Source organism: Cupressus sempervirens, chromosome 2 (genome assembly GCF_028749045.1).
Source record: "Cupressus sempervirens isolate cs-2001-9-10 chromosome 2, ASM2874904v1, whole genome shotgun sequence".
In the NCBI taxonomy this organism is placed as follows: Eukaryota; Viridiplantae; Streptophyta; class Pinopsida; order Cupressales; family Cupressaceae; genus Cupressus; species Cupressus sempervirens.
Genome location: NC_143119.1, coordinates 492,335,113 through 492,358,438, shown reverse-complemented (window position 1 = coordinate 492,358,438; position 23,326 = coordinate 492,335,113).

Genomic DNA, 23,326 nt, shown 5'->3' with positions numbered 1-23,326 from the left:
TAAGAAATGCCAGTCTCCAGACCATAAAATAGTGAATTGTCTAGAATAATAATTTCTTATAGTCCAATCTAGGTTGGTGAATTAGGGATTAACAAGTGGGAATTTCAAATGCAGGCGAAATGCACCTTCTGATGCAAGCCTATAGTAGGAAACAGTTGGCTAAATGGGGTGGGTGATTGACACATGTCGGTAAAATGGTTGGCGACACCCAACCCAAGAAAAAATTTATATGGTGTTAATAATGGAGAAATAATGTTGGCCAATAAGAAACAACATGCAAAGGCTGGCGATATGCTTAAAATAAATGTATCCAAACTGTATATTGCATTGGTGATTGCATTGATATTTTTGACCAAGACCCAAATATGATAAATATCCAGTGACATGGTTTGACCCAAATATGATAAATATTCGCTAAATGATGATTGACCCATCAGACAGGATTGAAAAAAGGTGAAGATTTGTCGCTAAGTAATCTCTGTTAAGGATTTCTCATAGAGAAATTTGAATTCATAATCCACAGGCACGAAGAAGACAGGGAAGATAATTGTATAATTAAATTCTATAAATAAACACAAGCGTCTGCCTAGACACTGATGCTAACTCACTATGCCCAAAAGATTGGAGAGAAATCTCTTCTCTCAAAACCCTTTCCTCTTCAAAAATTCCTTCCTCTTCCAAAATTTCACTCTCCAAATTCGTTTCCCAAATTTGTCTCCCCCAAAAATGAACCCTCTAATTGTTATAGAGATCCCTCACCTTAAATTAGGGCATTGAATGTGTGTTCACCCGGGAAAACTCCTTGCTCACAACCCTTAACTCAATATAAACTTTTATTAATCTTCCTTTATCTCTTCTCATGCATGATAAAATGAATTATTAAATAACTTTATTAAATTTTCACTTGACTTTGCTTTCAATTAATTAATTAACTTTTAAATCTCATGCGCGCTTAATGCAATTAAAATAACATTATTAAATTCACAAGTTTAATCTTTTTAATTAATTTCTTATATTTTCAACTCATGCACGTACCATGTGAACTAACAATTTTATAATAAATTAATATCTTTTTTTCACTTTTAATTCATTTTCAAACATTTAATTTGATAAAATATTTATTAACTTCAATAATAATAATATTTAGCATTTATTTAAAAATGAACTCTAAATATATTATTATTAAATTAAATAAATATTATCACATTCTAAATTTATTCTTAAAATTTTTATCTCCAAATTTAATTCTTTTTTATTTAATTAATTTTTCAATTAATTAAATATAATTAAATATTAAAATGTCATAATAATTTTCCATTAAATTAAATCATTAATTTAATCTTTTAATTCAACTCAATTAATAGAAAATCCACCAAATACTCATAAAGTAAAATATGAAAACTTATCATAGAAAAACACATACAAAGTCAAACTAAATGGTTATAATCATGAATTAATGTCATTCAACGCATTTAGAGGGTACTCAACTCAAATAATTTGTCCTAATCTTCAATTAGGACAAATAGCTTAAAGGGTTGGGATTTGGACTTAAGAATTTATCTCCCCTCTCTTACCATTGAGATAATGCAATAGGGTATGCTCATCTTGGCAATTCAGGGAAGTCGATATCTAGTACCTATATCTTGCATAAAATCCATGCATGTACAAACACAATATTCTAAGCTAAATAGGAAATGGTAGAAAGTGGTGCATCGTGTAGATCCCGACTAGCAGGTGACTATGACTCCCTTCCTTAACCACATTAGAAACGTCATACATAAAGAAAACAAACACACACACCATATACATGCAGTATGGGGTAAGTATCCATAAGAAAACACATTTAATAAACCACCTAACTAATCATCATCAATGACGGAAAGTAGTGAATAATCATCATGCATACATGAAATATAGAGTACCAAGTAATCTTACCCTATAATAACTGAATGTAAAATAATATCTGATAAGCTCAAAATAATAGTACTAATCATCACACATAAAATTGGCCTAGAAGAGTTCGGTAATGATAATAGAAATGCAAACTAGGGGCAGGCACTACACATTTTATATATCTCTGATTCAACTTATGTTGACTTCCCAAGTACTGTAAGGATTTATGATAAGTGTATAACACAAACTCCTTAGGAATAAAATAATATCCCCACTTCTTCAATGCTTGAACAATAGCATAAAACTCTTGATCATACATAGAATACTTCCTATTAGACATCATTCAACTTCTCACTAAAGAAAGCAAAAAGTTTACCTTGTTGACTTAATACAACTCCTATTGCACTACCACTTGCATCACATTCAATTTGAAATACCTTATTAAAATCATACAAATTCAATATAGGTAACTCAGTTACCTTTTTCTTCAAAGTCTCAAAACTATTATCAGCTCCATGTGTCCACTTGAATTCATTTTTATCTCCTCTCATTGTCTCAGTCATATCATTACAAATAGAACTAAAATTCCTTATAAACATTTTGTAAAAACTAGCCAAAGCATGAAATGATCTTACCTCAGCCACATTCTTAGGTGTAGGCCATTCAAAAATTTCTTTAACCTTCTCATGGTCCATCTTCAAACCATCAACTTAAATCACAAATCCCAAATACACGATCTCATCTTGCATAAAAGAATACTTCTTCAAGTTAATCATCAACTTCTCCTCCTTCAATCTCTACAATACTTGTCTAAGATGCTCAAGATGTTCTTTCTTAGTCTTACTAAATATTAGAATATCATCTAGATAAAAAATCACAAACTTACCTAAGAATTTCTTGAGAACTTCATTTATCAACCTCATAAAAGTACTAGGTGCATTAGTCAAACCAAAAGGCATTACCAAACATTCATACAAACCATCCTTTATCTTGAAAGAAGTTTTCCACTCGTCACCTTCTCTAATTCTAATCCAATGATAGCCACTCTTCAAATAAATCTTAGTGAAATACTTAGCTCCACTCAAAAAATCCATTGTCATTCATCCTTGGCATAGGAAATCTATATTTCACTATGATCTTTTTAATAGCTCTAGAATTAGTACACATTTTCCATTCTCCATTCTTCTTAGGTTCTAATACAATAGGAAAAGCACATGAACTTAAGCTTTCTCTTATCAAACCTTTTAGCAAAAACTTATGCACTTGTCTATTAAGCTCTTCATTTTCACTAGGTGTCAATTTATATGGTTCTTTATTTAGAAAACTAGTTCCAAGAATCAGATCCATGCAATGTCTTATACTTCTCATTGGAGGTATATCCTCTACAACAATATCCTTATATTTATTGAGCAATTTTGTAATTTCCTTTGGCACTGTTGTCACTTGGTTACTAATAGCTTCTATCACTTAGTCACTACTAACTACCACTTTGTTAACACTATTTTATGATACTTGTTGCTACTGGCACAACTCGGTCTCCTAGGGATTATAGCAAATAGATTTGATTCTTCTTTATTTCCTTTTCAAATTTCTGTCCATTAACACTGCATACTCTTAATGTAGTACAATTTGTTAGAGAAAAAGGTTAATTTATTTTCATTTATTAAATTACCTTTTCTCCCTTCTTAAAATTTCACCTTTATGCACTTTTGCATTCACATTTAATAATTAATTATTAATTATTAAATGGATTTTCCCTTTTAGGTTACCCTTTTTAAGGTTTCAATCTCCTTGTATAAGGATAGATCATTTGTAGTTATCTTTTATCTTTTTCATTTCTAACAATACAATTTGCATATTTTCAGAGAAAAACCTTTGCCTCCTCTTTTCTTTTTCTTCTTTATGACAAGCTTTTACATGTAGGTATTCTTTGGGCTTTGTGGATTTGTACTTTTCAAATCCTTCATGGTATCAAATCCAAATCTACTATAGATTGTTTGGTATTTGGAGAAAAGGGAGAATGAGGATTTGATAGAATAGATCTAGTGTTTTTTGGATATATTTGTGAAAAAAGGGGTCTCTAATTTTTGAAGCACTTTGAGGCCAAACAGACCTCACAGATGGATTGATAAGGCATCAAAACCCCCATTTTCATATTGTAAGGTTCCTTCCCTAGTACCCTATTATAAATCTTAATAGCACAAATATGATTAGAGCTAGGAAGAGTAAGGAGATGAAATGTCATCTTTCTATCTCTTGTGTATATAATGTGAATTATATATCCTTGATATGGTTTGGTTCCTAGCCATTGATTAAAGATAAGATCAACAATAGGTGATTTCTCACATTATGAAAATGATCAAACTTTAGAGAAAGCAGGGAAGCAAAATTGTGACACCTATCCCTATAGGTCCCATTCAACTTTTTAAAACACTATAAGATCAAGCAACTTTCTTATCTATCAGATCTTGAGAAGATTAACGATAGGCACTTCCCTAGATTCTGAAGATGAAAGGACTTTAAAGAAGCAGGGAAGTGCATTGATGCCACATGGAATTGGTGAGGTCACCTCTTTTGTGGGCTGCAATAAAGGAAAGATGTCAAAACAGATAGAAAGTTCTTAGAATCATTTGGAAAATTAGCGCTCTCTCATTGGATATGGTTAATGACTAGACTAAAATAAAGAGAATCTTGTGAAACTATTGATCAATTGAAGATCAATGACAGACACTTCCCTGCACTATAGAGATGCTCTAACTTTAAAGAAAGTAGGGAAGAACCTTTGTGACACGTGGCCTATTCAAAAAAAGGGTAATGCAACCTTTTTGTTTTAAAGCTTAATCATCTAATTTGATGAAGATAAATGGATGGGTTTCAAATTTCATAGCATGACCTGAATATGACTATTAGAAGAATTAATTCTAATCAATTCAACTTCGTGTGAGACCAAATTTTCCATAATATTTTTTATTTTATCATTATTGAACACCAAGATTACAAAATTCTAACAGAGTGGAAATATGCAGAGCTCAAAGTACATTTTCTAATAGTCATGAATTGCTGCCAAAAAAAATTTCAATGAAACAAACAAAAAAATCAAGTATCAAAACCTTTAGTTAATTGAGAAATCATAGTCACAATAAGATAATATTTTTAATATACCTCCATGAAGGGATTTCTTAGGGAAAGTAGATAACCTAAAAAGGGTTGTACATGATGATTTTTTAGAACAAATTCTACAATCTAGGGGAAAAGAATTGATACCAAAGAACCCTAGGTTATTGATTTGTGAGGGTTTCTATGACAAAGAAAACTAGTTGAGGGATGCTAATACATTTGGTTGGGGTTTAGAACTATTCCATAAGTGGTTTGTAGAAAGAAACTTGACACCACTTTGAACATTGTATGGGAATTTGATATTGGTAAGTAAATTGTCCTAGTTGTTTCCTTTGATCATGACTTACTTGCAATAATGACAAAGAAATATGATGTAATAACAAGGATAGTAAAAAATCATGTTGGTGATAATCTATTTAGGGTTTCACCGAAATTAATTAGGGAGGTTTTCAAATTAAATCCTAATCACCTAGTGTAGGAGGGGATTGATATGGAAGACTTGTAGTTAAGGTATGCTACACATAGGGTAATCCTAAGAGGAGGACCATTATAGGAGCACTTTGTCAAGATAGGTTCACTTCCATTAGTAACTATTTCTACTCCATAATCATTGCTAAGAAAAAATTTCAATCCTAGGGCTTAGGCACTATACTTCTCTCTTTGCAAAATTTTAGGAATGGATGAACAAGATTACATTCAAGGATCCATTGCTCTTATTATTTCTCAAAAACTTTAGTATGGCATGAGCTCTATTTTTTATTTTGCTACTTTTTTAGCAGAAGAAATTCATAATGGATTAATGGGTATAGCTAAGGCTAAAGTTGATAAACCATTCTTTCAATACTCCACGTTAATGTATGTATGTTTGTATAAAGGAGTTACCTTCTTATCTAAAGAAATGAAGTTGGAATCTGGGACGGATGGAGAGAGATTACTAGTCCAACTATGGTATGGGAGGTAACAAATGCCAATTTTGTAAGATTTGACAGATATTTTGACTCCAAGATGAGGATTTTATTGGTTAGAGATAGTCCTAGAATGCCTCAATCATTATTAGAACTTATTATACCAAAGGATTATGCAAAAGGATTGAAGATAAGTCACAATTGGGGAGATAACATCCCATATATAGTTTCCACAGTATTCAAAGTATATGGTTTCCTTGGGAAACCACATCTACAACCATACTAGGTGCCTTCAAAGGTAGGGATTGTTGAACTTTTATGGCAGATAGGATTGCTAGAAGAAAGAGAATTATTGGGCAAATCCAAAGGTACTTTCTTTCCTCAAATTAATCTCATTCATAATTTGGTTTTTTTCAAGAAGGGATGGAGACATGCAAAGATTTTTTTAGACAAATATTAGATGGTCCAATCCTATTCTCACTTTATAAACTCAGAGGGATTTTATGAAATATTATGGGAAAGAAAAAAAGCCAAATCCTAGAAGCATATTGTTTATTTTCTTGAAGATATAGTTAGAAATAGGTTTTCATTACATAAAAAAGAGGTTAGAAAAGAGAAATGGAAAGGGTATAGCAAGGTTCTTGATTTCATAAATGCTTTTGGGCCAAACTATGATCCCCTTGCTAATAAAAAATTATGGGGTGCAAAGATAGCTATGCTTATGGATAATTTTTTCAAGATCATGCAAATTTTAAATGAAAAGAAGGAGGTTTTGACCCAAACTTATCTAGACAAGGTCATTGAGGTAGAAAATTGTTTAGCTAGTAGATTAATTATAAACCCATGTCAATATACATTACAAAGAAGAACTAGGTATGTGGTAGCAAAGAGTACATTGCCTATACCTCTTTATAAAAGATAAATTTCAGAAAGTCCACCTACCAAGCCTTATGCAAAAAGGAAGAAATTAGAACAAGGATCTTCTAAGTTTGAAGAATATTCTCCCACCTAAACTCCACTTTGTATAAATGATAAAGGTTTTCTAAGAGAACAATTAAAGAAAATGGGAGGTGAGAAGGACATTATTATAACCACATCAAACATAGAAGGAGTGCCTAAAGAGTCCATTATGCCAATAGTAGCTGTCACTGTGGGAGATTTTAGAGGTAAAGAAATAGATCCTATAGTGGAACAAACTTCTAAAAAATTCTTAGATGATGAAATTTTTGTGAAATCCACGGCATTCACTCATTTTTTATGGAGAAGAAAAATTAACAATTTTGAGGGAAAATGCAAAATGATTAAAATATAGCAACTTGATAAGTAGGACTCCAAAATTGAGGAATAGGTCAAAGCTGACCTTATAGAAGAATTTGCACAGATAACCCCTAAAGTGGGTAGGCAACTGCTAAAGGACTTAGGATTTTTGATGTTACCTAAGTGGGACATTTCCAATGCAATGATCATTGACACAATGAGGAAGGAAAAAGACACCCATTTTAAGACCAAAAAAGAAGCCTTACAAGCCCATAAGGGGTTAAAATACAGTGATGACCATCAAGCCTTGGTGATGTGGTCAATCCAAAAAAGAGACAAAGCCAAGATTCAAGATGTTTAAGATTCTAAACCCATAGGCAATCTCATGGTTTACAAAGTGGATGATGTGGATAGTGTAAAGGTTTCTTAGATGACTAAAGAAATGGTAAAATTTGGAGTTGTGGTTGCAGCTAAAGATAAAAATAAATTCCTAGAGTTGAATGCTAAATTTGAAAAGGTGCTAGAGGCATATGAAGAAAAAGAGAATAGAATACACAAGATGGAAAGAATAATTGCTGAAATGGGGAAACAATTAGGGAAAAGGAAAGTAGGAGAGGAATCTAGTCAACCAAGGATTACCTATCCTCCTCATCCTCCAATTACATCTTTCAACACAATTCTTCTTATAGAAATGGAAAGTACCCCATAGGGACCCCAAATATATATAGTTGAAGAACTTGAAGAAGAAAAGACTAAACTATGGTCAATACATGTGGAGCTGGGTGTTCAATATGAAAAATAAAATAAGAGACATAATTATGTATCTCATAAATAGGATAGGTTGGATTGCATTTTATGAGAAAGTATCAAAATTAATGAATGTGTGGAATGACTTGAAAAGTAATGAGGCCATTTTGAAGCTAATTGTGAATAAATGGAATAGTAGGGATGGTGACATTACCATTCTATGTTGTTCAATTATTAGTCTTTCTTATGAACAAGTAGAAAAAATATTTGATATGACTAATGGCCTTTCTAACTTCAACAATAAAAGAATTGTGCTTAAGAGGAGAATTATCAATTATTTTTAAAAATATCTTGGTGAAATTTTTGGGATAAGGAACTGAATGATTTGGTGTGAATTAGATTAAATAAAGCTATAAATGAAAAGGATAACATATGGTTCACCAAGACAACTAAGGAAGTTGTGAATGTTTATATTTTCTTTGATTCTTTGAAAAAGGATTTTGATGAAATTGAGAAATTAGGAGAAGATATCCTAAAGAAACAACAAGATATATTGAGCTTCAATTTTCCAAATGGTACACTTTTTAATAAGTGGATGGCAGATCTTACTCAATCAAATCAGTTGATATCTAAAGAAATAGATTAATATGATGTGGACCCAGGTGAGCTACAAATAATTGAAGCACTAGCTTAAATAGAAGAAAGGAAAAAGGAGAAACTAATTTTAGTAATAGATATGGAGGTTCAAATTGGTGACTTAACAATAGAGAAACCAATTGTAAGTGTTGATTTGGCAATTCAATCTAATGATCTAGAGGGAGAGGAATGAGTCACTACTAGTTTTTGAATATTTGAACCTCATTCACCACATACAAATTAGATGGTCCCATAGTCAAAGGAACAACAAATGCATCTAGACCAATCATAAAATGAAGCCCCTCATCAACAAGAAGTTGCAATAGAAATGGCCCCACCATAAGAAGATTCATGATAGAGACATTATGTTGTGAGAAAGAAAGAGAATCATAAAATTTTTGTCTTGTTTTGATAGTGACCTTTTGTCCTTTTTGTTTTGTTTTTATTATCTTAAGGGAAGGTGTCCTTTTTCTCTAAGGCCTAAAGTATGTTGCATCTCATACTATATAAATGAGATCCCGAGGATAGAGAAAGAGTCTAAATTTTATATAATTTGGGTCTTGGGATATTTTTGTTGTTGGTCCAATAGTCTCTGTGTGAATTTTATGATGTATTCATCTTTGCACGTTTGAGAAAAATTAGAACATGGAACTATTAGGTGTCTAATTTTGAGTTATTTTAAACTTGATACTAGTAATGTATTATTTTCAAGGAAAATAAATACAAAGGAAGGTTCTGGAAACATCTTTGTCTCTAAATTTTGTCTCTTATTTCATATGTTTGAAAGCTTGAGAATGAATGGAATGTTCTTTCATTTTAATGTAGCTTGGATGGGTTGTATGTTTGTTCATTGTTTACTCTTAGTTTAAGGAATTAAATAAATGATTTCATTGAATTGATAGGTTTTCTAGGTGTATGGGAGGATATTCATAAGAAGAGGATTTAGAGTTAACTATTAATAGTTTCAATTGTAAGGCAATTGAATAGATCAAGTTTTATTGGTGTGATTTCTTTTGTACCAATAGATAAGGCACTGATCACTAACTAGGATGCAAACTATTGAGTTCATGGGGTTACATAGAGCACAAATATAAATCAAACCAATCTTTACTTTATTGTATGAAGAGCTTAAAAGTTGGTCATCGCTTGTTTGTAATAGATCTCTAGGTGTTATAGTTAGCTATTGTAATATGGAATTATTTGTAAATCCAAGAAGAATTGTGACCATTATTTGTTGTAAAGGGTGAATATGAAAATAGAATATTAGTGAGTGAGTAAATTGTAAAGAAAATTCAAATATCCAGTCATCTCATCCTTAAAGTGCACTCTCCTAGGACTTGTAGAGCCTAAAGAATCCTTGAGATTCCTTTAATATTGGATCTAGATCTGAAGATTTCTTAAGTTGAATATAGGAGGTAGTTGACCCTTAGACCAAGACTTATCATCAAAATCCTAGTATTGGTCTTTTATTTCCTGGTAGTTTTAAAACACCAACAAAATGATAACTTTATTAGGGAGTTGTCCAACACATGTAGTTGTGTAAAAAGTAATGCAATCTCTGGTGTTGTTATACATCTATCTTTAGTTTCTATTAAGTATTTCTTGTGTTTGTATTAGACTTTTATAGTGACAAACATTAAGAATTTACAAATTTTCCAATACCACAGGATCACACTCACGTATATTGTTCTTGCAAAGTGTCTTATTTGCAAAGAAAGAGTTGAAATCCCAAAAAATCATTCTGATTGGCCCTTTTGTGTGTCAGATCTATTCTTATGACATTTTTCTTAGTTTCCAATGATATTTTGTATTATATACTTTCCCTGCTTAAGGTGGTGACTCGTTCATGGTTTTGAAGTTTTTTCTTATTTACAAGGGATTTTATGAATGGTTGACAAGAGAAAAACTACATTAGCCTATACAAAAGCCAATCCACTAGTACCATTAAATACTGATTTACCTCATATGGGTAGGAGAAATAAAAACAAAAAGAAAGCATATCCAAGTCCTACTTGGAAACCTAGAGGTAGTGTGTCAGTGCACTCTCAATATTACCCTATGGTAGAGAGAGAATATTCTTTATTATATTATGAATCAAAAACCACAAGACTCTTAGGAGGAATGTTTAGTACCCCACAATAGGAAGAAAGAGTATACCATGATAAAAATGTGTCTTCAGTAGGGAATATGACTAGACGTGATAAAAGAAATGAAGCATAGGTTGGGATATAGGAATGCTATGGATAACTCTCTCAATCCTAGGCAAGTTCCATATGTAGAAACAAACCTCTTAGATTTTGATGATCTAGTTGATTTAGAAGCAACTTTTTTAGGCCCCAAAGAAGTGTACTTAGAGGTTGAAGTCTGTAAGAAATGGGCTAAAAAAGTGGATGAAAAGCACATTCATTTGGAGAAGGAAAATGAGCAAGCCACCATGAATGCTCTCATTGAGAGAGATAACTTTCTTAGAAGGATGGTTTCTTTGAATGAGTAGAACAAGAAACTAGAAGAAAGAGCTTATGTTCTACATGCTGATGTTTTTGGAGATATAGACAATCTAAGGTCCAAGGTTTAAGAACAAGAAAAACTCTTAAATTAGAGACAAGAACTTGTCATATCTCAAGTCTAGGCTTGCAATTTTTTTTAGCTAGACCTTATAGACTTGACAATAAAATCCATTGATAAAGGAAAGAATAAGATTATAGGGATCCAAAAAAATGATCTTCAAGCTATCCCAAACAAGTCTACAAATTCTCCTATGACTAAATTAGATTTGGATTGAGAAAAGGCTAGAAAGAAGAGGGAGGATTTAGCAAAGGAGCTTGAGCAAGTTGAGATGAAGCACAAGCAACAAAGACCAGAAGAAAGATCCAATTTATTAAGTCCAATTCTACTTTAGCTTCATGGCCTAATATGTCCACTTAAGCTACAACTTCTATTCCCACTTGTGGAACAATAATTCCAAGCCAAAGTGTCTTCAATCAGTTCTTGCCTCATCTTCTACCACCAAGATCCAAATCCCTATTGTTCAGAAAATATAACAACATCAAAGCCTTGTCCAAAACCAAGAAAATGCAGAATCACATCAAATGTTGTTGGTTTTTAGAAAAAATACATATACATAGAGAAGTATAGACATATGTCATTCCTAGGTATCCCTGGTTCCCCTGATCCTATTACCTTTGATCTTAGAGATAAGGTTGTAAATTTTTCAAGAAATAATGTTGTTGCTAGTGAAGAAAACTTCACGATATTTCTAGACATGTTCAATGATTATGAAGTGGAGTATGAAGATGTAGTCATGAAGTTTTTTTTTTCATTCATTAACTAAAGGTGTAAGGGGTTGGTTTAGGAGGCTGTCAAATGATAGCATTAATTCATGGAATGACCTAAAATTTTTTATCTAAGAAACAATATGGAGGTAATACTAATGTTGGTTTTGTGTTAAATGAATTAAAAAATATTAAAAGAATCAAAATGAATCCACTTTTGATTTCAATGTTAGATTTTAGAAGGGGATGTATAAGTTGTTCCAAGTGATGAGACTTAATGAAGATGTGTGCTCACTACCTATTTCAATGCTTTTGATAGCAAGATGGCATATATATTAAGGGATAAGGATCCTAAAATACTAAGGGATTCTTACAAGATGGAAGTTAACATTGAAAACAATAGAAAGGCCTCTGGTAAGCTAGGAAGAAGAGATGAACCCAAATTGTTCAACCCAAGGAACAATAAAAAAGAAAATCATAAGCCCAGTGTAGGAAAGAAACCTAAGGAGGACACAATGGGTCAGGTGTTAACTCTTCTAAAAAAGATGAATCCACCATCTTTCAATGCAAACAAGCCTAATGCTAGTGAGAAAACTCCACTGAACAATAATCATTTCAATAGGTAGCCTAGAATGTAAAATTACCCATATACCACTCAATGGAAAGATGGCAAGCCTATCCTTAATTATACTCAAAATACTAAGGAAAAAGGTACCCCTAACCCTCTACAAATAAATTCTATCAATATGATAGATGATGTACCATGATGCATGATATGCCAGTCACCTCACTCCTCATATTATTGTGCAATAGCCCAATCATTTGCTACAAATCAACATGTGCAAAATTAGGAGGGAGAAGAATAAAAAGACCACGAGGATATTAGTTGCAACATGGTGAATTTATGTGATGATTATGAGGATTCTAATTTAAAAGAACTCAAAAGTGATGTTGTTGATCAATGAAATATTTACCAATTACATCATCAGTAAGTAGTCTTAAACAATGAAGATTGTGATGAAGACAAGGTTTGAACTACATCCTCCATGTTGGTCACATAAATCTAAGAAAGCCTTCTAAAGAATAAATTGATAGAATTACAATACAGATGGTATCTCAAGTGCTCATTAACTATAGTCTAAGAAATAGAAATGTTAATAGTGATACTAGTAATCCATGTGACATCTTTATTAAAGATACTACTGACAAGATGACAAATGCCAATAAAAAGGATAACATGGTGACAACAAAGGTTAAGGATGGTAAAAATAAAAAGTGTGAGCCTAAGTAGAAAGTTCAATTTAAGAATATTGAAATGATTAAGGCTATTTTTAAGGAAAAGTTGATAGAATCTAACCCCACCAATCAAGTGGCAGTGCCTATTATTCAAACACTTTCAGCTCTAGGTATTTTTGTGAAACCTATAGTCTATGATCTAGTTGATATGATATCCATGTTGTCTCAAATAACTATAAAAGTTCCTTTGTGTAAATTATTTAGAATAGAGGATCATAATAATAAGGTTTTTTCTTGGTTGGGTGGACAAGTAATAGCAATATTCTTTGTCAAAAGCTCATACAAAAAACCCCAATTGTAGTAGAATATATTGGAATTATGTCACAAATACCTCAAATGAATTTAGACAACTCATCTGTAGCCTATTTGAAAGATATTGATCCTTTTTTCCTTATTCTAGTTGTAAATGGTAGAACCTTAAAGAATTGTATGATAGATTTAGGGGCATCTAATACCATAATGCCCTTCAAAGTCATGGAATCCCTTGTCTTAGAGATAGATACCAAGCAAGGTAGGTGTAGGGCCATGGATGCAAGGGAAGTGCCTGTTATAGGCACCATTAATGAATTTCCTTTCAATCTAGTATCTTATCCTAATGTAGAGTTAACCATGATAGTGCTAGTAGTTATGGAATGCTACTCTCTAGAAAATGGAGTGTTGCAATGGGAGGTATCCTACAATATGACCTATCATATGCTACTTTTCATATAGGTGACAAAGCTATCAAGGTGGACAGAGAACCAAGGGTTAATTATATTTTTGGACATAATATAGACAAGGATTCCACATTTTTCTTAAACACATATGTCAATGCATTTAGGGCTGAATTGATTATTCAAGAAGTTGAGAAGCTTTCTCTAGTGACTACACAAGAAGTAGCATGCTACATAGATTCACAGATTTTTTGGACTATGTACTTTGATGGAGAAAGTTCCAAGGAAGGGTCAGGAGTTGGGGTAGTATTCATATCTCTAGAAAAGAATAAATTTGGATACTCATTTAGCCTAAACTATTTATGTACCAATAACATATCTGAATATGAAGCTCTCTTACCAAGATTAAGAGTTGAAACTAGCCATGGAATAAAAAGTTTGCATGTTATTGGTGATTCTAAATTAGTTGTCTCTCAAGTAAGAGAGACATGTGCATCTAAGAACAAAAGGTTGAAGTGGTAATAGGAATGTTGTTTGGGACCAGATTGAATTGTTTGATGCCTTTGACATCTCTTGGATGGAAAGAAGTAATAATATGATGGTCGATCTATTAGCTAATGTAGCCATTAAGCCAAAAGATATATCTATTGCTAGTGTCTCATAGATTGAACTACAAAATAGGCCATCAGTTCTTGATAATGTCTAGAATTGGAAAGTCTTCAAAGAAGATAAAGATATAATCAATTTTCTAAATTGTGAAGACAAATTTTGGGGAAAAGAAATTGATTGTGCAGCCTATGTTGAAAAATGTTGATGGAAAAGATACCATGTTTGGACAGGAGGTTGTGTAGTTGAAAATAAATAAGATCCCAAAGGGGTTAGTAGTCTTGGAGAGTGTCTTTGATAGTTAAGACAGATCCAAAATAGAAAGTAAAGAATCTAATGCAAAGAATCTAGAAGAAATAAATTTATGACTAATGAAACACCTAAGAAAGTTTTTACTGGAAAAGATTTAGACCCTAAAATCAAACAAGAGTTGATTGGCCTATTAAGGAAATATAGGAATATTTTTTCTTGGTCTTATAATGATTTGAAAACATATAGAGAAGATCTCTTTGATCATGAAGTATCATTGAAAGAAGTAACCAAGCCTTTTAGACAAAAGTAAATACCAATCAATTCTACTATCACACCTAAGATGCAAGAAGAGTTAATAAAGTTAAGAGATGTTGGCATCATCAAACCCATAAGACATTCATCTTGGGTGTTAAATCTAGTCCCTATCAGAAAGAAAAATGGAGATATAAGATTGTGTGTAGATTTCAGAAGTCTGAATACATCTTCATTGAAAGATAATTATGGCCTACCTAATATAGAAGAAATTTTACAAAGAGTTACCAGATTAGAACTCATGTCCATGATAGATGGGTTCTCAGGTTAAAACCAAGTAGTTGTTAAGGAATCTGAGCAATATAAGACTACATTCACAACACCTTAGGGAACTTATGTTTATAGTAGAATGTCATTGGCTTAAAAAATGTTAGTGCTAATTTTCAAAGGGCTATGGATGTATATTTTAAGGATATCATTGATAAATTCTTACTAGTATACTAGAATGACTTAACAACCTATTCCAAGGTTGCAAATCATTACTACATGCATCTAAAGAAAGTTTTCATTAGAGCATTAAAGTTTGGCATTTCTTTGAATCTTAGAAAATGTGTATTTGCTATCACAGAAGGTAATCTTTTGGCTCACTTTTTTGGAAAAGGAATTAGAATTGATCTTGAGAGAGTAGAAGAAATAGAAAAAATTTAGAAACCAAAGAATGTAAAAGGAATTCAATCATTCTTTGTGGTGCAGAGGCATCCTAAAGGCTCAAAAAGAGACTAAATGGTCATCAATATGTAAAAGGGATCATATTTGGATAGGTTAGTATTTAGGAATGCTTAATAAAACCATCTAAGTCATTTGACAAGGTTGGATTAGTCTAAATGCTTTTAAAAGCCAAAATTTGTAATGTTGTAAATTCAAATTTTTGAATTACAATGGTTGGTTGGAATTAGGAGGGAAAAGTGTTTTCTTTATGTTTTAGGCTCTTAATCATTCCTATACTGATCAAGGGTGGTCAGGAAAGTTATAGGGAAGGTTATATTATATGGAGAATTTATTTGTACGGATAGAGCAATGTTTATAGATTGCACATAGAATTAAGAAGGTATATCTCCATTTTTGCATTTCTAAGAGTTCATTCTTTGCATTTTGTGCCATTTGAAACCCATTGGACCTTGGATGAATCAAGGACACTGATATATGTTTCTATACTTCATTTCATACTTGGTTTAAAGGATTCTTAGTGGTTGATTATAACAACATTTTTAGATTTTTCTCAAGCAATTTTGGCAAAACTCTTAAAGAAAAGCTCATTCCATGAATGCATGCCTAGTTCTTATGGAATGAAACTAATTATATTTGTATCATGTCTTACTAACCTAGTAACATGCAGTTGTGAAGAAAGGAGATGAGTTCTTGGTGATCACTTTACTGTTTGGAAGGATTTTACATTGAATTTACTTGGTATGTTGTAGTAGTAGTAGTTTGGCCTTAAGGAGGGGCTATTTTTGTGTTGGATTTCATTTATACATGTAAAATACAAGGTGTTTGAAATTTTATATATTGAAGAAAGAATTGGGGGAGTAGAGATTGACAATGCCCTAGATTTTGAGGGTTTGAAGGCATAATTTGGTGTTTTTGTGTTTGTAGAGACTATACATTTAAATCGGTTATAGATTCTTCTAATTGAATCCATTTGATGAGATTATTGAGAGTCCTAGATCCTAGGATCAAGTTTAAGACATAATTGCTTTGAAAAACCACCTTTTTGCAAGCCTAAATTACTAATCAGACATTGGAATAGGGAATATTCTCCAAAGAAACCCTACTTGCCCTTTTTATATGTTGAAGTACTCAATAAATGGTATCTGAAAAGGTAATTGGCTTTCTTAGTGTTTTGGGAGTTTTAAGATTTATGCATTTTTCAAGCTTGTTGGAGACTTAATCACCAAGGCTACTAGGCCTAGAAAATGCATTTCCTAGTTTATAATCAAAGTGGATTTGTGGAAGGGTAAAACCAGCTGAATCATCTAGTGATTGATGTATTGAGGCTATTGAAACCATCTTGGACCATAGCATAGGTCTTGAAAAATATTTATGTGTTAGAGGCATTAAAGGTCATTACATTGCATTACAAACTATTAAATTGGGCATTTTCCTTACTCTTGTTGTTTGGACCTCCATCCCACCACCATCCATTGCATCACTTTGGGAAAATCAATTTTATTAGAAGATTTGTCTCTAACTTGTAGAGGTAAGTAGGCCTATTTCAAAAATATTAAAGGGATTAGAGATTAAATAGGATGTAGAGCCAAGCATGGCATTTAATGAGATAAAACAAGCAATTAAAGATGCCCCTATTCTAAGAGCTCCTAATTATTCCAAACCCATGCATATTTTCTCTTTTACTTTTTTTCATACAGTTATTATTGTCCTTCTGCAAAAGAATGACGAAGGCTTTAAGCAACCCATTGCATTTTTTAGCAAGTCTCTACAAGCTACAAAACTTAAATATGATATAAATGAAAAGTAGGCATATGCATTGGTAAAAGAAGTGAAAGCATTTAGATGTTACTTAATGGGGGCCACTATAATTGCATTTGTTCCAAATGCTACAATGAAAGACATCTTCTCAAAACAAGAGATTTAAAGAAGAAGATGTAGGGGGATCAACAAGATCCAAGAATTTAACATTAATGTTCAGATAACTAAATTAGTTAGAGGTCAAGGTCTTGCCAAGCTGATGGTAGAGACTAATCTCGAGGAAAATCAAATTAACCAACTAGATGATGGATGAAAATGTGATCTATGTGACATGGACACTTTAATTGGTACAAAGATGTAATATTCTACCTATAGCATATGAAGACTCCATCAAAAGTTACTAAAAATCAGAAAAGAGCTCTAAAGTTACAAGCTATTAAATATATTATTACCAGAGGTCAGCTATAGTGGAGAGATATGGAAGGTGTACTTCTAAAGTGTGTCAATGAAGAAGAATAAAAGAATATTCTAAATGATATGTAGGAAGGGGTTTGTGGGGGTCATTACATGGCAAAAATAACAACCCACAAGATCCTTAGATCTAGCTTTTGGTGGCCTACCTTATTCAAAGATGCTCAAGCATTAGCAAGGAAATGTGATGCATGCCAAAAATTTAGTTGAATGTTGAAATTTTATAGAAACCTAACTTTGAAACCAGTTGAGGTGCAAGCACCTTTTCCGTAGTGGGGCATTGATTTTATTGGAGAAATCCCAAACAAGTCCAATGGAGGGCATTCATGGATACTTGTTGCCACTCATTATTTTACAAAATGGGTAGAGGCAATTCCTACTAGGAATGCAACAAGAAAAGTGGTGATCAATTTCATATTGAATAATATTATTATCAGATTTGGATACCAATAGAAAATTGTTACCAATAATGCTATATGCTTTAGATCAGATGAGTATAAGAGTTTTTGCAAGAAGTATGGCACTATTGATTCTACATCATCATGCTACCATACCCAAGGTAATGGTCAAGTTGAATCTAGTAAAAAAAGTCTGCTCAAAATCATCAAAAGGATTCTAGGAGAAAATAAGAAAGCCTAGGATTCCAAATTGCCTCTAGCATCGTGGGCAAATAAGGTAACAATGAAAAAGGCTATGGGCTAGGTACCTTTTGATTTAGTGTATGGTATTCAGACAAGATTGCCTTAGAACAATTTAAATGATATGTATAAATTCATCTAATTCTATGATGAGGACATTGTTGATGGCATGCAGCTAAGAATGGATGATATTCTATAGCTAGATGAAATAAGGAGGGATTCTTTTACACAAAATGCAAAGCTTCAGGAATAGATGAAATATCTCTATGACAGAAAAGTATTTGATAGGAAGTTCCAGCAAGAAGAGTTAGTGTTATTATAGAATTTTAGATTTGAAGACAAGGACAAGCATGGAAAATTTGATGTCATTTGTCTTGGTCCATATCAGATCCATGGTAACAAAAGTGAAGACTCCTATTATATAAGAGAATGATTTGGTGATATTCTTGAGTAGCCAGTTCGTGGACAATTCTTGAAGAGATATTTTTGCTAAAAGAATACTTGTTTTTCCATGAAGAGTAGTATGGGGTTTCTATAAATTTTGTATATCCTTGTATAGCCTTCTTTTTCTCCTTGTACAATTTTTTTCTTGTGTTGTTTCTCTCTCAAAGTTGTCAAAAATTATCATGTATGTGGTTTGCTTCTTCTAGGGATTCTAAGCCCTCGTATGAATCTGCATATTCATCATCCCCAAATTGAGCCACCGTTAGCCTAGTTTTTCAAATTCAAAAAATGTCTGTATTTTTTGGTAAAAATCTAGTTGACTCATTGAAATTAGGGGTTATGTATGTTAAAATTTGTTTTCCCTAGATAAAACCCCTAATTTGATGTTATCCTAGTATTATTTGTGCCCTATGTTTTCAAAAAATAGGGTTGCATTGGTGTGATTTTAAAAAATACATGGGAAGTTTTTGTGAGCCCTAAATGCCCTTAGAAAACCTTTATTTAATAATTTCCATGTAAGTATTTTAAAGTATTTTTCTGAAAATATTTTACCTCAGTACCTTTTTCCTCTAATGGTGGTTTTACTTTGAGTTAACTTACATGGGGTTATTTTAAAACATTTTAACCTTGATATAGTTTAGTTCCCACCCATTGATCAAAGACAAGATTAATGATAGGTTCTTTCCTACATTATGAAAATGATCAAACTTTAGAGAAAGTGGGGAAGCAAAATCATGACACCTATCCCTAAGGGTCGCATTCAGCTTTTTGAAACACTTTAAGATCAAGCAACTTTCCTATCCATTAGATCTTGAGAAGATTTTCTAGGACCATAAAATGGGCTAATGTCTAACATACTATGAGAAATCACAAACTCAATCAACATACATTAGCACCGACTAGTCTACCATGAAAGCCAAAATAATAAAGAAAGCAAAACAAGTTAAAGCTCCTTCTTTCTTCTCCAAATGATGTAGCTCCAAAGTTTCCTATAGTGCACACAAAATTGAATAAAAGTCCTATAGTGATGATAATTCTATGAGAATACTTGAAGTTGTGATTTTAGCTTGAGAGAAATTGTATGAAAATGCAAAGAAGCTAGGGACCCAAAGACTCAAGAATTAGGACTAAAAATGAGATGAAGAATGCTCATTTTATAATCAACACTCAAGGTGAGAGCATTGGATTTTTCACCCATAGATATGCAATGTGGCAAGACATTCCTTTGAGAATCCATGATGCATATGACAAAAGATGCCAAATGTAGGATTCTATGATGCATGGAAGTCAAACTTGACTAAATGTGGAAGAGAATCTATGATGCATCATAAGACACCTCAAGCCCACTTAAAGCCAAGAATCTATGACAAAGGCAGCTAAAGATAGACATGCATAAGGGAATAAGAGTATTGGATTATGACATATCTTAGCCAAATGTCAAAGGAGAATCCATGAGGTGTCAAGACCAAGTGTCATGATGATGTCAATATTTTATTGAATATTTGAATTAAAAATCCTTTATTCCACAAATAGGAATTAGTAGAAAATGGAATTAATGAAGGAAAATGTGACTTAGGAAATTAAGAATTTCCATGGTTTGCAAATGATGAATCAATTAATTAATATAATTAATCAATTGAGAAGGATAATTAGGAAGAATAATTAATAAGAAGAATAAGATTAAATTATGGGTTATTTAATCCTATAGAGAAAATTAGTAGATGATTGGCCAAAATTGATTAAATAAATGCGACAGTACCCTTTGATGAAAATGTGATGATAATATAGATTAAATAAGATTATGACAAGTAGACCAAAGCCATGGTCAGATTGATTGATTGAAATTTATAACATGCCAAGGACACATGATATGAATTGATTGATATGTAACATTTAACCGACATTGTAAATGCTATAGGATCGAAATTGATTGAAAAGGTTTGATCATAATAACATCGACCAACACTATCAATATTATTAAAATGGTTGATAATGACATGATCTAACATTGAAAGCCTCAATAATGTCAAAGATTGGATGACATGAATGATAGTTTGACCTAGCACTAAGAGCCATGATAGTACTAAGGTCAGAATGATAAGATTGATAGGTTGATAGGTTTCCAAGGCAATGAAAGCCACAACAATGCCTAGGATTGGATAGATGATGATTGAATTTTTATTTTTGATATGTTTTGTGATGATTATAGCTGATTCTAGGTGATTTTGGGTTGACCTGAAATGGTTTTGAGTTGATTTGAAATGATTTTGAGTTGATATGAAATGATTACGAAATGATATGAAATTGATGTGAAAGAAGATACAAATGATAAAGTATGGTCAATTTGGCCAAAAGATCAAAGATAGTAGAATAAGAAAAGGAAAATAATTAGTATGAAAAAGTGATGAAATCATAGATGCAAATCATTTTTGAGCATCTACATTTTTCCCCTATTTGATACAATGTGATTTAGAGCGTTGTGTCAAAGAATGCTAATGAAAAAGCCATAAAAGCATGCCCCAGCAATGTGGTATACATTTATGCCCCCTCAATAAATTGACCAATATAGGCATATGATAGGTCAATTTTGTCAACAATAAGAAAAAAAACCATAGCAACTGACAAATCAAAAATATGAGTTAAAATGTGAAAGTTATGAGGTTCAGAGTGCAGAACAGGGTCAATCAGGAGCCCAAGAGTAATTGCATGGGTTACCACTCAAGAAAGACACAAAATTATGAAAAATATAGCTCATTTTTTTTGCAACTAAGATACAAATCTTACGCAACTAACGGATTGCAAATCTAAGTTAAAACACAAAAGTTATGGGCTCTGAAGTGCAACATAGGGGCTCTAGGAGCAGTTTTGTGCATCCTATTGAGCCAAGTGCACCCAAAACTCATCCAAGTGTTCCTAGTGTGCACTTGGTAAGCCTAAGTGCACCATGACTGTACCAAGTGCCCCCGTGACACACTTGGGAAGCCTAGGTGTGCTCTGAAAGTGTAGAATGTGCCCTAAAAAGCTTCAGGGGCCAAAATCAACCTAATGGGGGTCAATCAGGAGCCCAAGAGTAGTTTCAAGGATTACCACTCAATATGGTGACCAAATAATTAAAATGATAGCTCATTATGTTCACAAGAAAGATATGAGTCCAACACAACTAACAGTTCATAAATTAGAGTTGAACTACAAAAGTTATGGCCTCCAAAGTGCAACATAGGGGTTCCAGGAGCAGTTATGGGCATCCTACTACCCCAAGTGCACCCAAAACTCATCAAAGTGCATCATGATAGTACCAAGTGAGTCCAAGATGCACTTAAGAAGCCCAACTACATGTTGAAAGTGTATATTGTGCCCTAGAAGGCTCTGGGGGCCAAAATCAGCCCGATTAGACTCATAATGACCCAAAACTATGCGTGCATGCCCAAAATGATGGAAAGATGTAAGAAAATGAGTGAAATCATAAAAAATGGTCAGATTTGGTCAAATATGGTTAGAAAAATGTTAGACTAAGGTTGGACTAGGTGGAAAGCCACAAAAGGTTGATTGATAGTGTAGGATGATACAGGGATGCATGAATGCAAGATGAAGATGATTTGATGTATTAGAAGACATGATCATGTTAATGGGAAATGAGATGAACAATAGAAGATTGAGGAGATGGGATGAGAACCAATTAGATTGAGGTGAAGAATTTTGCTTTTGGAAAGTGCACTATATGTCAAATGGAGCTTTATTTTGATATTACAAATGGAATGCAATGCATCATGGCATAAAGGGCCAAAGCGCAAATGCAAGCCTTTTGTGTAAACAAGCACGATGTAAATTTAAAAAATGACCTTTTCCTTCCTGATGCACATGCACATGTCCCAAACTCTCAAAGGTACATTGTAATAGATAGAAATAGAAAAAGATGACCATGAACCATCCCGACCACCCTCATAGATCAGTTTATATCATCGGGTGGCATAGGAACATGATCAAAGAAAAACAAAGCAAAAATAAATCACTCACTAAATAGCATGAGCTAACAGCTATTCTTTTCCATTATTACTTGCTTTTGAGTGCTTTTAGGTGTTTAGATGGTGTTTGACATGTTGATAATGTGATAGCTCTGTTTTTGGATTCAATTGATAGGTTCAAAGTGACATCTTGGATTGACTGTTGGTTCACATTGCTCAGATAGTGTGATTGTCTTGAAAGTGTAGTGCTTTGAGTTTCAGTCTTCAAAGTGCAAGTGTTTACACAAAAGGGATGGTTATCCACAGTGAATATGTACAAGGTTTATTGCAAATTTTTAATGGGTTTTGTGATTTTTAGGGTTTTTGGGGATATGTGATGTTTTTGTGTGATTGGTTTCTTTAGGACATTTTACAATTTTTAGGGTTTATTTTAGGACA